Source organism: Phascolarctos cinereus, unplaced genomic scaffold (assembly GCF_003287225.1).
Source record: "Phascolarctos cinereus isolate Bilbo 61053 unplaced genomic scaffold, phaCin_HiC Scaffold_7;HRSCAF=346, whole genome shotgun sequence".
NCBI classification, from domain to species: Eukaryota; Metazoa; Chordata; class Mammalia; order Diprotodontia; family Phascolarctidae; genus Phascolarctos; species Phascolarctos cinereus.
The window spans coordinates 88621064-88627412 of NW_027556180.1; the positions used below are offsets into that span (position 1 = coordinate 88621064).

At 46.5% G+C, this 6349-nt stretch overlaps 1 pseudogene; it reads left to right on the forward strand.

Annotated features, from left to right (window-relative positions):
- The first annotated feature begins 429 nt into the window (after positions 1–429).
- Positions 430–2946, forward strand: LOC110195595 (pre-mRNA-splicing factor SYF1 pseudogene; annotated as a pseudogene).
- The last annotated feature ends 3403 nt before the right edge of the window (positions 2947–6349 follow it).

The window sequence follows — 6349 nt, forward strand, 5'->3', positions numbered from 1 at the left end:
TGAAGAGGTCTAAATAGGGGATAAGGAATTTAGGTTAGAGCTTGACTTCTTTCCTTTTCTTACCCATAAGGGCTTAATTATTCAGAATCTTTGGCTCACCAATTTCTCCTGCCAGGAAGGTACTCTGACCGATACTTGAACCTTGATAGTAAGCAGGTGTTTATAATTAAAGTAACACCTTACGGCTGGGATTAGCCATGAACTCCTCCGGGTGATTGTTAGCTTTAACTATTTAAACTGGACCCTCAGAATAATAAAGAGCTCCGTCTATAGCTGGCTCCCTGGCCCGCGTCTCTTCATTTTATACTCCTCTGTTGGATGCAATACTTAATGGCAGGCGACAGAAGACTTCAACCTGGGCCACACCCCATCATCCCCCCCTCAAACACAGTGAATGGGCTGGTGAGTGAAACCTGGGCAGACCCGGGGATGCCCGAAATCGGGGATGCGGCCCCAGCCGAGGCAAAGTGAAGGCTCGGCCTGAGAGGGCTGACCTCTTCTTCGAGAAGGAAGATTTACAGTATGAGGAGGAAATCCTTCGAAACCCTTTCTCCGTCAAGTGTTGGTTTCGGTACATCGAGTTCAAGCAGAGTTCGTCGCAGGCTGTGCTCCATCTACTGTATGAGCGAGCCCTCAAGGAGCTGCCTGGGAGTTACAAGATGAAAGCCTGCCGGGCCCAGGTGAAGCGTCGCTGTGTGACTGACCCTGCCTACGAGGATGTCAACAGCTGCCATGAGCGGGCTTTGGTCTTCGTGCACAAAATACCACGTCTGTGGTTGGATTACTGCCAGTTCTTGATGGAGCAAGGCTGCATTACTCAGATCCGGCGCACCTTCGACCGTGCCTTGAGGGCTCTGCCCATCACTCAGCACTCACGCATCTGGCCCCTCTATCTTCGCTTTGTACATTCCCACCCTCTGCCTGAGACTTCAGTGCGTGTATACCGCCGCTTCCTCAAGCTAAGCCCCGAGAGTGCAGAAGAATACATTGAGTACCTGCACTCCATCCACCGGCTGGATGAAGCAGCTCAGCGCCTGGCAACCGTGGTCAATGATGAAAGATTTATCGCTAAGGAAGGAAAGTCCAGCTACCAGCTGTGGCATGAACTGTGTGCCCTGATCTCCCAAAATCCTGACGAAGTGCAGTCCTTAAACGTGGGCGCCACCATGCGAGGGGGCCTCACCTGCTTCACTGACCAACTCGTCAAGCTCTGGTGCTCACTGGCCGACTACTATATCCCAAGCGGACATTTTGAGAAGGCCCGAGATGTGTATGAGGAGGCGATCCAGACGGTGATGACTGTGCGAGACTTCACACAGGTCTTTGACAGCTATGCCCAGTTTGAGGAGAGCGTGATTGCGGCCAAGATGGAGACAACTTCAGAGCTAGGACGGGAGGAAGAAGATGACTTGGACCTGGAGCTGCGTTTGGCCCGCCGGCCCCTCCTCCTCAACAGCGTCCTGCTACGCCAGAACCCCCACCATGTGCATGGGTGGCACAAGCGAGTGGCCCTGCATCAGGGCCGGCCTAGAGAGGTCATCAATACATACACGGAGGCTGTGCAGACCGTGGATCCCTTCAAGGCCACAGGCAAACCCCACACACTGTGGGTCGCCTTTGCCAAGTTCTATGAGGATAACAGAATAACAGGCAGCTGGATGATGCCCGCACCATCCTGGAGAAGGCTACCAAAGTAAACTTCAAGCAGGTCGAGGACTTGGCCAGCGTGTGGTATGAGTACGGCGAGATGGAGCTGAGGCACGACAACTATGACCGGGCTCTGCGGCTGCTGCGGAAGGCAACTGCCCTGCCTGCCCTTTGATGGGTCTGAGCCCGTGCAGAATCAGGTGTACAAGTCTTTGAAGGTGTGGTCTATGCTGGCTGACCTTGAGGAAAGTCTGGGCACCTTCCAGTCCACCAAGGCCATGTACGAGCTGATCCTGCACCTATGCATCGCCACCCCCCAGATTGTCATCAATTATGCCATGTTCCTGGAGGAGCACAGCTACTTTGAGGAGCGCTTCAAGGCCTACGAGCGGGGCATCTCACTGTTTAAGTGGCCCAATGTGTCAGACATCTGGAGCCACGTACCTGACCAAGTTTATCGCTCGTTATGGAGGCTGCAAGCTGGAGCGGCCCGGGACCTGTTCGAGCAGGCACTGGATGGCTGTCCCCCCAAATATGCCAAAACTCTCTACCTGTTATATGCCCGGCTGGAGGAAGAGTGGGGGCTGGCCCGCCATGCCATGGCTGTGTACGAGCGTCCCACCCATGCAGTGGAGCTCCCCCAGCAACATGAAATGTTCAACATCTACACCCACACCCGCAGCATCTACCAGAAAGACATTGAGGTGCTGTCTGATGAGCATGCGCGAGAAATGTGTCTTCCTTTTGCTGATATGGAATGTAAACTGGGGGAGATTGACCGGGCCCGGGCTATCTATAGCTTCTGCTCCCAGATCTGCGATCCTCGGACGACAGGAACATTCTGGCAGACGTGGAAGGACTTTGAGATCCGCTGTGGGAACGAAGACACCATCCGTGAGATGCTTCGGCTCCGGCGCAGCGTGCAGGCCACTTACAACGCACAAGTCAACTTCGTGGCCTCCCAGATGCTGAATGTGTACAGCAGCGCCACCGGTACCGGTCTCACCTTGCCCCTGGACAGAGTGGGATGGACTACACGAAGCTGCTGGAGCGTCGCGCAGAACAGCTGGCGGCACAGGCAGAGCGGGACCAAGCCTCACGCTCTCAAGGCAAGATCCTTTTTGTCAGGAGTGACGCCTCCCGCACTGAGGGGCTGAACTGGCCCTGCAGGCCAACCCCGAGGAGATTGAGATAGGGGAGGAGGAAAAGGAGGAAGAAGAGGGTCTGCAGCCCAGTGAGGTGCCGCTGGAGCAGCAGAGCGTGCCAGCCACTGTCTTTGGGAGCCTGAAAGAAGACTGATCCCAATCACCCACAATAAATTATGTTTGTAGTTCAAAAAAAAATATGATGAGGTCTAGAAGTTTTGGGGTGCTGGAAACCCCAAAATCACGGTACTGGGCCATGCCTGAAGATCTTATATAGTAAAATGACTTTGAATAGTCAGCGTAGGGTCTGGGAAAAGGGTGTGGGATTGAAATAAGATCAAACAAATGGAGCTAGGACTCTCAAAGGGAAACAAAGGGATTCTAATTGGAATAAAATCGAACAGGTGAGATTAGGGCCCTTAAAGGGAAACAAGGGGATTCAAGAAGGGAAGTCAATAAAAAAAAAAAAACCCTAAAGTAGGAGCCAAATTCCCTTTAGGGCAAGGGACGTAGACCTCAACTTGGGCCACACCCAGTCACTTCTACCCCTTGATAGGGATACAATCATCAACTCAAAAGTACCTTAGCTAAGGAAAGGGCTATTGACTGCCCTTTTGCGCCATTGACTTTCCCTGAGACTTCTCACACTAAAACACCCTTCTCTAACTACCACTCTCCTCTATATACCTTAGGCCCCCATTAGCCACCTTGAGAACAACCAGTCATCCTCAACTCTTCACTTTTCCTCAGCCTATTTATTCCAATCAGTAGTCAAATCTCCTTGTTTTCTAACCTACTACAATTCTGCTACGTATTTCCTTCTTTCTACTCGATGTGTAAATCTTTATATCTGTGTTGCCTCCCCCACTAGAAATCTTTTAATCTAATGGTCTGAAAGATTAGCAGGGAATCTGATGCTGAAGGTTACGTAAGCTGCATTAATTTAAATTAATAAATTAATAAAGCAAAAATAATTTAACACTAATATTTTTTGATTCAATGGTTTCAAATGTAAAAGTGTTAGGACATGGAATTGTACATAAACCTGGTTTAGTAACTCATCACTTTCAAGTGAAAGATAAACTGAGGCTACTAGTGTTAGCCCACCATCTTACTGATTTGCTCTGCTCCTTAAGGGCAGAGACTGTTCTCACTTTTTCTTTGCATCACCAACATTTAGCAGAGTGTCTATCATAGCCATTTTCCAACTTTTTGGCCTTGGGTCTCTTCTATACTCTTAAAAATGATGTAAGACTCCCCACATAGCTTTTGTCTATGTTGATTATATCTATTGTATCCATGTTTACTGTATTAGAGATTAAAACATTTTAATATTATTATTCAAGTTTTTGACCTTGTGACCCCCTGCAAAGGTCACAGACTGTGCTTTGAGAGCTGTTGATCTAGTACATAAAACTAGTTGACTGTTTTTATCTCTAGCACTTAGGACAGCACCTGATGCATAGTAAGCATTTAATATTTTTTCATTCACTCCCAAGGAAGGATGGATTTCTAAGATGAGAGCAATAAAAACTATTGTCCATTCATTTAGAGCACCATTCAGAAGCTTTAGCTTAATATTTGACATGGTTCTTTAACTATTTTGCTGTAACATGTCACTCAGTGTCTATAGTCCTCAGTTTCTCCGTATGTATGCAACAGAACAGTGATACAAATGGCCTGTAAGCCCACAGAAAAGATGGAATATTGAATGAAGTCATCTAGCTCCTTTGGTTCATTCCTTCCTTCCTCTTTCCTTCCTTCCCTCTCTCCTTCCTTCCTTTCTCTTTCTTTTGTTCTTTCTTCTCTTCCATCCTTCTTTCTTTTTTTTTTTAAAGTAAAAAAAGTATGTTTCAATCTGCATTCAGAGTTCATCAGTCCTTTCCATGGAGGTACATAGCATATTTCATCATAGGTCCTTTGGAATTGTCTTGGATCATTGTCTTGATCAAAGTGACTAAGTCTTTCATAGTTAATTGTCCTTACAATATTGTAATTACTGTGTACAATGTTCTCATGGTTTCTGCTCACTTCCCTTTGCATCAATTCATGTAAATCCTTCCAGGTTTTCCTGAAACCATCCTGTTCATCATTTCTTACAGCACAATGGTACTCCATCACAGCTAGGCAACTACATGGTGCAGTGTATAATGTGCTAGGTCTGAAAGTCAGGAAGACTCATCTTCCTGAATTCAAATCTGGCCTCAGATGCTTACTAGCTGTGTGATGCTAGGCAAGTCATTTAAGCCTGTTTGCCTCACTTCCTCTGGATCCAAGTTCAGAGGCTGAGAAGGATGTGCTGAACCTGAGTGATGCTTCCAGGCAAAGGTTGCCCCAGGGCCCAAGGCCATTGCCTTCGGGGCCCACTCTGTAGCAGCTGCCCCTCCCCCCTCCTTCCTTTCACCAGATGGGAGAGGGTGAATTCAAAGATGGGGTGAGAGGGTGAAACTCTCTTCTCCTATGAGAGGGATTAACAGATACCCCCTTGATTCAAGGGAAGGGCTTTCTTTTAAAAACTATACATTTTATTGATGCTTTTTTCTGTACATCATTCTTAATTCCCAATAACTCCTTCCTTATAATAAAGAAATATAGTTAATCAAAACCAACTAACACGTAAGTCATATTTGAAAATGTTTACCTCATTTAACATCTATATTCCACCATCTATCTGCCAAAAGGCAAGAGGTCAAGGTAGAAAGGATTTAAGTGGCTAATTCAACTCCTTTCTTCTGTAAAGGAGGAATAGAGAGCCCAGACAGGAAGTGATTTACCCATTATAAATAGAAGAACTAAGATTCCAATTCAAGTATTTTGATGCTGCTGTTATGAAGGATGGCTTTCACTTTGAGCTCAACACTGGTCGCTTTATTGATCCAAGTTTTTGTGTATTTCAATATTGTTTTCCTTTTCTTTGGTTGTAAGTCACTGGATAGCTGGTTTTCCTGCCTTTTTTTTTTTAACAGAATAATCATGTTCCATTATGTTCACAATTTTAGTCATCCCTCAATGACTGGGCACTTACTTGGTTTCCAGTTCCTTGCTACCATAAAAAATGTTGCTGTAAATCTTTTTTGCATATATGTCTGTTTCTGACACTTAGCTGTGTGACCCTGGGCAAGCTATGTAACCTCTAAGTGTTCTAGGCAACTGTCTGAATCCGTAAATTGCTGAGAAGGTGTCAACTCACCTTGAAAGGGGAGAGTTTCCTTATATAGGATTTCTCTACACCAGTGAAATCACAAGTGCAGTCCCTATCCCAATATATGGGACCTTTCCTTCTGTCTTGGACCTCTTTGGGATCTGGTTCTCATATGCAGGCATTGTCCTTTCTGACTCTTGTTCTGATTATTGGGGGTACATATTACAGAGAGGAACATCCGTTCCTGCTCTGTGGGAGAGGTGATAGTCAAAGTAAAGGAAAACTGCGTTTCTTTCCCCTGACACAGCTCTTAATATAGATTTCTGCGTCTGGGATGATGACACCCTGGATCCCTGCCATCAGTGCTGGGCCTTAGAGTTGTAAAGCAGAGTTTTCAGGATTTTAGTTATCAATA